We start from the raw sequence: 11640 nt of genomic DNA, 5'->3' as shown, positions 1-11640 counted from the left end.
ATATAGATCATCTGTCTATCCCGTAGAACATCACATTGATTCAATCAATGACAGATTGTGTATCAATGACAGATTGTTGATTAAACATGATGAGTAGCAGGGGGAGGATAGTATATCCCTGACCTTTGCAAGCGTTATCATGGAAAGAGTAACAAACCACCAACTAGACAAAATGACCTGGGCAGTGGTCTTTGGTTATTTGTTATCATTGGCTACTCTGAAATGAGCATGGAGAACCCATAAATAAAGTCTACAAGATTGTAGAAGTGGACACTATCCATGAGCTGAACACCATAAGCTCCTACTTTGCAAGACTTACCTGCTACTTAATATTAAATAATACAACAATAGAGAGCAACTCATATACTTCAACTATACTTTGGGAGACTGATTACCTAATAAGTTGACTATACTGGTACCTTCTATCCTGGAAAGCCCAGCAATTCATCTTGATACGGAGACATATTTATACCTGGTGAGGACCAAACTTCCTGTACACAAAGTGTCATTCAATACCACTATCTACGTGCCTACAGAATAACTGATCGACAGGCATAGAATTCCACACCACAAAGCATCAGACCATTAGATCCTCTTCACAGTGAACCCTGGGATCCACCTTCTATATCAATTACCATACCAGTCAGAAGCATCTGGTCTCATAGAGTATTGGAATGGACTTCTAGAGGCATAACTGATATGCCAACCGGAGATATAATATTCTGCAAGAGTGGGGTGGCATTCTCCATGATGCAGTCTTTGCATTAAATCAGATACCGGTCTATGGAACTGTGTGCCTAATGGAAACCAAACCGAACCAACCAACCAACAAACAGAAATCATTGGTTCAGGCACAAAGAGGGAAGTGGGAGTGGATCTACTTACTACCTCTCCCAATAGCCAATTGAGAGACTTTTTGTATCAGGTCCCCGTAACTCTGGATATGGATGATTTGAGTTTGCAGTCCACAAAGCAAAAGTAGTTGTGGCAGAGGATGTAGCATGTGACACTGATACCTTCGAAAATAACATGCATTAAACCATAGGCTATGGCTGTTTTCAGGGCCATTTGTAGATCTCGTGATTATGATCCAGCAGGCAAGAATAAGAGCCACTATTTTGGTAAGGCCATTGGCTGTGAGGAGCAAGAAGAGCGAAAGCTGCTTATGACAACAAAAGTAGGGAAGAGTATGTGCGGAACTCTGGTAATCCACTTTTCCGTGTCTTTTTAAACAGTGTTTATTTATTTTTGAGAGAGAGAAAGTGGGGGAGGGGCAGAGAGAGGGCAACAGAGGATCTGAAGCTGGCTCTGTGATGACAGCAAAGAGCCTGATGTGGAGCTCAAACTCATGAATGGTGAGATCAGGACCTGAGCCAAAGTCTGAGACTTAACCGACTAAGCCACCCAGGCACTCCCATTTTCCCATGTCTTAATACTCCCTTCCGCTACTGTAATTTCAAGTGGACTCATGTGGCAACTCTGTCCTGAGACATGGAGTCCTCTAGGAAGTTATTTTGACTTGAGGACTAGCCATAGGCATGGCTAAAACATTTTGGCAACTTCACTGCCATGTGAATTTCTTCCTATTCTCTATTCTTCCAACTCTTATTTCTCAAGTGTCAGACCTGCACTGTAGTTTGAAGGTTCTATCTGGCTTCTAGTAATTTACTTTTTAAACAATGTATTAGGAGCACAGCATCCCTCCCCGGTCACTACTTTTGTGAAATCTTACGGAAGAACCTATCCAGACCTCTCCTTTCACAATTATCAAGTATTGTCTTCTAGTTTTATAACAATGAATTTTTATGCAAATATCCTCTCTTCAATTTGATTATAATTGTGGTAAAGAAGCTAAAAAAAAACATTCAAACTAGTTCTCTAGGTATAGTAGTTATGCCAGTAATGTTTTTTGGTACTGCAACTGAGTATACATATTTGAATAGGAATATTGGCTTTGCACAGTGGTTGTATCATAGCCCATGAGGTTTATCTGAGATGTGATTATTGCTAAATGAAAGGAATATTATACATAATTACCTTATATTAACCTCCAAAAACAAACTTGAACTGTGCCTGTGTTTATGCATATTATAAAATACCAACTTTAATAATACACATACAAAAAAACTGATACATTTGAAAACAGCATGCATTATTAATTCCACAGACATCATCCAGAAAGTTCTTGGTAATAAAATCAACTTATTAGTTATTTACATTGAACACAATATTATGAGCCATAAGAAAATGAGAAGAAAGAGACATGGGTTATATGGATGTCTACTCAGGAAACCATGTTTTATGATGACTGTTGAAACCCTTGAAGAACATATTTCTATAAGGCAATAAAATAAAGAATTTAGAGCTTGGAAGAACAGGATCTTTATAATAATCTTGTCATTTATTTTTATTTTGCAGATATCTATAAAATTAAAAACTTACCACAGTCATAATGCTGACATATATCCCAATATCATGTCCAATGTTCTACCTCACAGACAATCCATCAGCCATGACCAAGGTCTTAATGATACATCTTGACCACTTTCACAAACTAATACTTAGCATATTAATGGAAAAAAGATAGACTTTCAAGCCAGACCAACCTGAAACTCACTGCATGCTAATTTCATGACCTTGGGTAAGGCAAATAAACTTTCTCAAGCTCATAGCCATCATCTGTAAGATAATAGGAATGCCCATCATAGACAGCTGGGTGAGGAATAAGTATAATGTTCCTGGCATGCAGCAAGCACTTAATAGTGATTATCATTTATCTCTATTGCTCTTGTCAAGCCAGCCATAAACAATAATGTAGAAATGATGTTTACAGTACCTAATAAAAGTGCATTCTTTAAGAAAACAATACCAACGGACGATCTACATTTACCTTTAGAGAATTAAGGGTTTGAAAGAGATTATGTTAAATATGTAATGATATGACACTAAACCTTTTTTTTTTTTTTGGTAAACAATTCAAGTTTAACTTTTAAAGAAGAAAGCTATACTGTAGCTTTATTTGTCCCAGGTATTTATGAGAAAGCTTATAGTAAAATATAATTTTGTTCATCCATGAACCTTTAGGACTTCTCGCAAACCATCAACAAACTTCTATTAACATAGAACTAGCGGTACTTGATCTCTGGGATCAACTATCTTTGGCTTTTTTGAAAAGAATGAGAAAGTTTAATAAGGATAATTTTCAAGTACTAGATAATGAGAGAAATAGGAAATGCGTTCCAATGGAATTGTGCATTCCACATTTTTTCTTGTTTAAACAAAATAGGTATATAATTTTGTAAATATATTCCTATGAATAATACATCTAACATGAGGCAAGACTGGCTAAAAAGCACTGGAGGATTATTAAAACCACTAGCTCACAAACACACAGCATATGTTCTGTGATACCTCTTAGGAGAATGTTTCAAAGTGTTCTTATTTGATTTGTGTATCATCATTTCTCTTTGGAAAAAATGGTGCTATCCTGCATATGTTTAGCTTTGCTTTAGTAATTTATGATTACAAAATACAACTTTTGACTTGGAACAAAAACAAATAAGTACAAAGCATTTTTTTTTCTTGTGTCATGCTGGTTTTCTTTCATCTCTTCAGAAGCTAGAATGACCTGGACAATAATAGCACATTTTAATTATTTGAAAATGTTTGAACACAAGCAGGTGTGACAGGCAATGACAATGTGAAAAACACACTGACAATCCACTTGTTGTTAGAGACATCAATGTTTATTATGTGATCATTTATCAATGAAATGATGCCAAAATTCACACTTTTATATTCCACGATTTTGCACATTGCAACTTTCATGTCACAGAATAGTTTTGTGTGAAAAAATAGAAAAAAAAGAATAGCTGTGTGTGTTACTTTTCCAATGAGAATGTTTAGTTACAGCACGATTTATTAGAATTATTTTCGAGTACTGTGCTACTTTGTATGTATTTCTATGTATGCAGGTAATAGAGCCCAATATTTAAAGTCAGACAGAGTGCAACCGAATTCTGGCAATGATTTTTAAAATTGAAACTGTGTGGATGTCAGGAAGTTATAGTTATTTTACTACATGTACTCACAAACAGAACCAATGCATTCAGTGAAAAGATTATCTTAAGAGGGAATCCATGTTTACATGCATGAGAAATGCTGATGTAATGTAGCTTAACAAACTTATCAAAATTAATACTCATACAATTTTATATATATGGCATGGGAGAGACTAGAATAAATTAATACTATTTAAAAGTTAGAAAAAGTTTAGAAGATGATACAGTAGAGTTTTCTAATTTGAGCTGACCAGGCTCTTTGTAATTTTAAAACCCATGCCAGGAGGAGAAACTAATTCTTTAAATGTGTGAAAAGCTTATATTATATAGCGTATTTTCAAAAGTATGCTTCATTGAATTAAGTCATTTGCATTTAACTGAAATATTATTGAAATATAATGGAAAAAATATACTTTATGTGTGTGCATTTGCGTAGGTGTATAAATTTATTCCTAAGCTTCATGTATTCAGCCACTGTGTAGAAAAATAATATACACCAATTTTTGCTTCTGAAAACAAAAACAAAAAATTGTTTTTTATTAAATAGAGAAATGAAGTATCAATTTACTATGGCTTGTATACAAAGAGAATCTCACAGAATCAAAGGAGATAAAAATAGATCCAATGTTTGGAAAGACTCACATCCATGCTATGTGTGCAGTATCAGTTTGGTAGAAAGAAAAATGTAATTATAGTTCAGTATTAGTAAAGTGTTCACAATAAAATTTAGTTACAAAATTAAAATTTAATGACCTATATTTGATACTTACTGTAGTTGAACAAACAAGAGGAAAAAGGGTTTAACTTACCAACATATATAAGATCCAGGGAGGTTGAGTTAATCAAGCTCATTTTTGAAGGACTCATTTATGATTAAAGGCTAGGGAAATGAGTGGAAGGCCGTGGATTTTTCACAGCTGTCTGCTCAGAATGGTAAGGGCCATCTTTCACTAATCTACGTCTACTTAGGAAATTATCTGTTAGCTCCCATTTATTCTGTTTAATGTCTTTGGTAGATGTTTAAAGACAGAAACAGATGAGAAAATATACATTATTAACTCCTGTAAATCTGCACATAGTCGTAGAAGTAATTTCACTATATCTTAAATATTTGCCAAAAGAATCTCAGAAGACCTCACAAGACCTCAGAGGTAGTTTTCTTTTTTTTCCTTTAAATTCAATATTTTCCTCTTTCTTTTTTCTTTTTCCCTATTGCTACACAACAATTGGGGTCTGTTGAGCACTCTCAGAAACCACTCTTTTAAAATACGTCCATGTAGAAAGTCTCTCATTCTTACACTTTCTTCTGATAACTATGAAACGTTGCAGTATTTTCCAAAGACAATATTTTAGTTAGCTATGTATTCCATTTCTATTTCAAATGGCTTATGAGTGAATATCTCCGTAATCCATATGTTTATATAAATCATTAATAACCTATCCAAAGAATACACTGGATACCTAAAGACCTCTCTATTGAACAGTATTTGTTTGCTTGGCTTGATTTAGTGACTTTTTTTTTTTTTTTTTTTTTTTTTTTTTTTTTTTTTTTTTGCTACAGACTCAATTCTTTTGAAAGGAGAATTGAAAATGGTATCAAAATGATTAATCCAAAAATCATGTTTCCTCACGTATCAGCTCATCTCTAAACTCATCTCTGTGCTTTAAAATAACCTCTTCAACATCTAGATAATTGCCTTAACTACTCACAATATTTTGCAAGTTTTTCAAAGATACCATGTTCTGTAAATACTTCAGATGATCCCCAGAAAAACAAATGCTATAATGTTAATTTTATAATAATAACTAGAGGTGATGATTCTTTTTAAATCATTTCTCTGGTTAAATTCCAAGAAAATTTAAATATATTAAGAACTGCGTTGTGGCAACATGAAGCTGCTCACCCCTGTGGAGCTCACACAAGCAGAGGGTCTAGATTCCCTCTGAGCTTCCAGGCCACCGAGGTCCACATGCACCCCGGGGGGAGTTCACCCCCAACTTTGTGACATGTATGATTCCCAAGGTGGAGTGGGCAGCTTTCCTGGATGTGGGGGATACCATGTATCTGGCCGATGTACCCAAAAGGCCATCTGAAGGGTACAAGGGTGATGAGAAATTTCTGAGGAAGATGGCCACTTGCTGCTGGAGGTGGATGTGTTGGGGGGGGCACCCCGCAATGCCCGGGGCCTGTTCCTCATCAGCCATGGGATCCCCAACATGGTGCTGCGTGATGAGGAAAGTGAAACCTAATCCTACTGGGCACTGCTAGGTTTTCATTCTGTAACAGTGTATATCTTTGTTTCTGTCTATCCTGTTTGCTAGTTCTGTCATGCGTATCTTCAACCCTTGACCCAGTGACATGCAAAATGCAGTGTTCATGAGTGTGATATGTTTTTTTTTCTTTATTAAAGATTCAATCACCCCCCAAATAATTGCATTTACTTAATATATTTATGATTGTTGTTTGAATAATCAATTGAAAAAAGAGACCATAGCTTATGTATATTATGTATATTTCTCTCCAGCCCTGACAACTCAACAAAAAATATTAACGAAAAGTTATGTTGAAAACAGTGGTACTGTAACACTTTAAATTAATACCTGGATCATTTTAGAGATTAAAGAAAATTAATTTTAAAATTTAATTCATCTTGGGACTATTGATGTAATTTGAATATCTGCTTGTTTTTATAAATTGCATTAAAGTATATACCTTGAATGTTTTCCTCAGTAGTTACTTCAAGGCTTATATACTATCTAACTCTCAAAATATAATATGTCGTATCTTAAAGCTATTTATGTGTATCACATCATATTACATTTAATCAGGAAGTATGTAGCTGACAACTATTCTTTTGACTTTTGCTAATACTCACACTTAGGAGTACTAAAGGGAGAATTCAGGTTATAAAACCTAAAATAGTAATTTAGAATTTGGGAACTTAGTGTTTGTTTTCCACCATTTACAATTCAAAGACACCTTTCTGCCTTTCCCACTCCCCCTGTCACCAGTAACACATAACAATATTAGAATGTTCTAGGAAAAGATTTACACTTTTCTTCAATCTACCCATAACTGTCTCTTTGGAAGCACAAAACCCTAATAGTTTATGAAATTATATGTCTGTGTCAAGAATAAAAAGACATAAGATAAAATTTCTTGTACCTCAGAGAGCATTAGATATAAAACAATAAAATAAAGACAAGGCAAGCCCCAGAGGACTCTTGTCATCCACAATGTCTTGAAATAACCAAGAGGCTTAGATTAAATCCCATGACAATGGTGCTCTAATCAGGTTTCATATACTCAAATACATATTGTAAACCTAGTCACTAAGGTATTGGGATATATAGCATTGTGTATTCTTTTTTAAAATGTTTTCCTAATTAAAAGATAAAGATAAAAAGCCAAGATACAATAATAACATACTGCAGAATATAAACATTATTTATTAAATATCATAAGATAAAGTAGGTCAAATGTTTAAATAAAGATCCTCATGGACGCTTTAAGTTAAGAAATCCATAAGAACCTGCCCTTGTCTCTATCAACTTTGTTTTTAGAACGATGGTAATCAAATTATGAAGGAGAGAATTTGTATTATCTATTAATGATTTCATCTCAGAGCAGGTAAAATTACATCATATAAATTGCCTTTTTATATTTGTCAACACTCTTTGAATATACTTTATCATTATTCTTGGAAATGACCTAAATGTCTTCTATAAAAATAAACACATACCCACAGTCACGCTTAAGGAAAACTTGTAAGCTATACATTCTGTTGCAGTTTTAGTACATATATCAGTACCGGTGTGACTAAAATATGATATAAATATCATTCTAATTATATATTATTTGTTAATTTCATACTACCATGAAAAAAAGCTCAGCCAAATTATTACCTCCAAATTGCTTAATTTACTTAAAAGAAAATATCATTCGTATCAAATATTCTTTATTTTAGTTATATTTTATATGAATATCAAGTATTCTTTATTTTGGTTGTTTTAAATTTTTTTAATAAAAGTTTATCTGGTTTCAGAATACTTTTTTATTTCTCTAATTCATTCTTCATTTATCATATTTGGACAGGAAGTTCTTAGGATGGTAAATTTATAAACTAATGCTCTTAACTATAGAAATGACAACCATTTCAACACACTCTTTGCCAATATAAAAACTTCCAAATATTGATTTTATTATATCTCTCAACTAGGAACATACACAATATCATCTTCAACCTTAAGAAAAACATTGTTCCTTGAAAGAATTCAAGATACAATTCAAACACTAAGAAAAAGCAACAAAGCCTGACCTAAATCTGTAGTATTCATTCCACTTTTTCTTATGGGTACCCTTGATTCTTCTTCTCATGGGCACAATTTTATTTATTTAAAATAAATTCAAAAAACATAACTATCCTGACATTGTTACTCTTTTATTTTTCCATCTGATATTTTATTCCAATGACAAGACTTTATTTAATGTTCCCTCAGTTGGCCTATGTAATTGCCCTCTTCTGTCCCATTTTTATTCTTGGAGATTCCTACACTGGACAAACGATCAAATGTTAACTCTGCAGAAAATGTGAAATCCTTTATGAGAACCTCAAGAGTTTCTAGGTGGCTCTGACTACCTTTTTAAAGGGGTAATGAGTGTCTTATGTCTAGACCTGCATAAGCCCACACATGCCAATAATCTGATAATTGATCCACAGATTCCCATCCACAGATGACAAACAATATTTTAAAAATTAAACTTTGGGTGCCATGTACAGTATTAGTTGGCTATTGTATTTCAATAAAATTTTATTCACTTCTCAAAGCTAATATGAGAACCAAGCTTAGCTCAAAAAACATTAAATATCTTAATGATTTTTGTATATACTGGGTTCAAGCTAGTACCAAGTTTAAGTTCAGTCAAGGTCAACTCAAAACAGTAATCTATCCCTAAAATTGTTTAAGATTAACCTTAACTATCATGATCATACCTTCTCCAACACTGTCCTAATTCTGTTTTCCTGCCTGTCCTCATAACAACCAATAGGCTTCTTCCTATAATAAGAAAGTAGTACCCTTAATAAATGTTTTAAAAGGCAAGGGGAAATCTTAGGTATGGAATGTTTCCCTCCAGTCCTTCTTGAGGGAAGGAATATATATGTAGAATAAAGGGATGTTAAATCCACTGACCCAAGAGGATCAAGAACATACTGATAATCAAAACTTAGGTTAAAGTTTTAAGTGATTTACATGTATTGTCTCATTGTCTCACACCCACTATATGGCATTTTTTTAATAAAGAAAAATAGGCATAGAATAGTGGTCAAAACTGTCCAGAGTACTATAGGTAATAAATGACACAGACAGAGAGAGAGACAAACTTAGGCATTTGGCTTGTTAGGCAACATATTTTTAACCATTAAGACAACCTGCCTGTTAAGATCCATTTATTCATTCAATTTGCACCACTTATAACGTGCCAGTTACTGTACAAGACAATGGATATAGGTAAGTGAATAGAAAGAATTTTGCAACAAATGAAAACAAACAAACCAAAAACCCTGCCTCATTGATCCTAAATTTTATTTTTAGGAGTGAATCAATACACCATTAGAAGTAATATATATATTCTATTTTGGATCAAGACAAATGTGGGGAGGAAAACACACCGCAGAAAGAGAATACAATGTGCTTAAGATATGTATGTTGGAGGTTTAAACAAATAGACAGTAGAAAAGTCACATTGATCGTATTTGTGTTTTAGGAGAACTACTGTGTCAGCAACTTATAAAATGATTCAGAGGAAAGAGTGAGGATTTGATTCAGAATAGAAAGTTTGCATACAGAAATATTTTAAGAAAAAAATGAAATTTTTGGAGCAGCTTTCGAAGAAATTAGTCAGCTAAGAATCCTGAAGGCAATATTAAAGACTAGCCAGAGGATATCATGTTTGTCTTAAAAAAAAAAAAAAAACCTCTTGGGGCGCCTGGGTGGCGCAGTCGGTTAAGCGTCCGACTTCAGCCAGGTCACGATCTCGCGGTCCGTGAGTTCGAGCCCCGCGTCGGGCTCTGGGCTGATGGCTCAGAGCCTGGAGCCTGTTTCCGATTCTGTGTCTCCCTCTCTCTCTCTGCACCTCCCCCATTCATGCTCTGTCTCTCTCTGTCCCAAAAATAAATAAACGTTGAAAAAAAAAATCTCAGGATCTACAGACTAAGAACTGGAAAAGTTTATTTTGGAAGATTGTGGCTTCTACTACTTTATTAAAAAAAAAAAAAAAACAGTTAAGCTTCTTTACTTATGCACAATGTCTCCAGAAAATGTGTAGGAATGTAAAATGTGCAGAATTTGAATAATGAAATTATAACATAATAAGTCATGCTGAGAGAAAAATGATAAAACCAGTGACTCTGAAATAATACCAATGCATGAGAGCTCAGAAGGTTACTAATCGCCTTCACACATCACGTTACTCATCAGTTTGCTTCATGAATGGTGCAATGTTAAGAACGATAAAAATTGAAGGTTGAATCTCTGAATTCAAAAATTGATGATCATAGCGATCTATGGTTAGAGTTTTTTAATGTTTTTCAATTGTTTGTATTTGCTTTTTGTCATACTGTGGCCTGCATTCTTTATGGGCTGTTGATATAATCTACTGCACTGTTGAGAGAAAAGGTTTTCATCAGCTTTCCAGATAGTACATGAAGCTACCACACAAGCTGAATCATTATTCATAGCGTTAGATCTGTGATACATATATGTGACCTGAAGATCAAGTGGCCTTCTTGCTTATGTTTAAAGAACTAGTACATTAAAATTCACTCCATAGGGCACCTGGGTGTTTCAGTCAGTTAAGCGTCCAACTCTTGGTTTTGGCTCAGGTCATGATATCATAATTTGTGGGATCAAACCCCGTGTTAGGCTTTGCGCTGACAGCATGAAGCTTGTTTGGGATTCTCTCTCTCCCTCCCTGCTCCTCCCCTGTTCATGCTCTTTATCGACACAAACACACATTTTTTAAAAATTCACTCTACAATCGTTATCCAAAGTCACTCGATTTATTTGGGTCTTCTGCACCAAAGTTTCATCTATCATCTTCTTTTATAAATCATATGTCATGGAAAGAAATATGTTTATTTCTTTAAATTAAAGAATATTTGTTTACATATAACATTTTCATCAACTATGTTTTTGTTTTTAGAAATGAAGGGAGAAAAATCTGTGAAGGTGATTGATTTAAGATGTAAGCAAATAATATGCATTCCCTTTCCTCAGAAAATGTTTCCATGATTTTATATAAAGTTAATGTAGTTGGGTATATAATCAAAATTAATGGTAATGCAGGCTTATTACATTGTGTGACCAATAGTGGGACTCCAGAATGTGTATTCTTATTAACCAGCGTAACTGCATGGCACTCTAAGCATGTTTTATCATTCACTTACCCAATTAGCGATTTGTATTTTTCTGAGTGGCTCTAAAATTTTTGAAGCAGTAAAATAACATCATGCTGAGTGTTCTGGCTCAAAATACTTTATACATGTTTTATATATTCTGAGACTATAGTAGTTCAGAA

General features: G+C 34.0%; 1 pseudogene; it reads left to right on the top strand.

Annotated features, from left to right (window-relative positions):
- Window positions 1–1048: 1048 nt before the first annotated feature.
- LOC122469442 lies at window positions 1049–6311 on the top strand (annotated as a pseudogene).
- Window positions 6312–11640: the final 5329 nt, after the last annotated feature.

This window comes from Prionailurus bengalensis, chromosome B1, assembly GCF_016509475.1.
Source record: "Prionailurus bengalensis isolate Pbe53 chromosome B1, Fcat_Pben_1.1_paternal_pri, whole genome shotgun sequence".
Classification (NCBI taxonomy): domain Eukaryota; kingdom Metazoa; phylum Chordata; class Mammalia; order Carnivora; family Felidae; genus Prionailurus; species Prionailurus bengalensis.
Note: the sequence above shows the minus strand (reverse complement) of the source record. Positions and strands in the feature narration are given on the sequence as shown.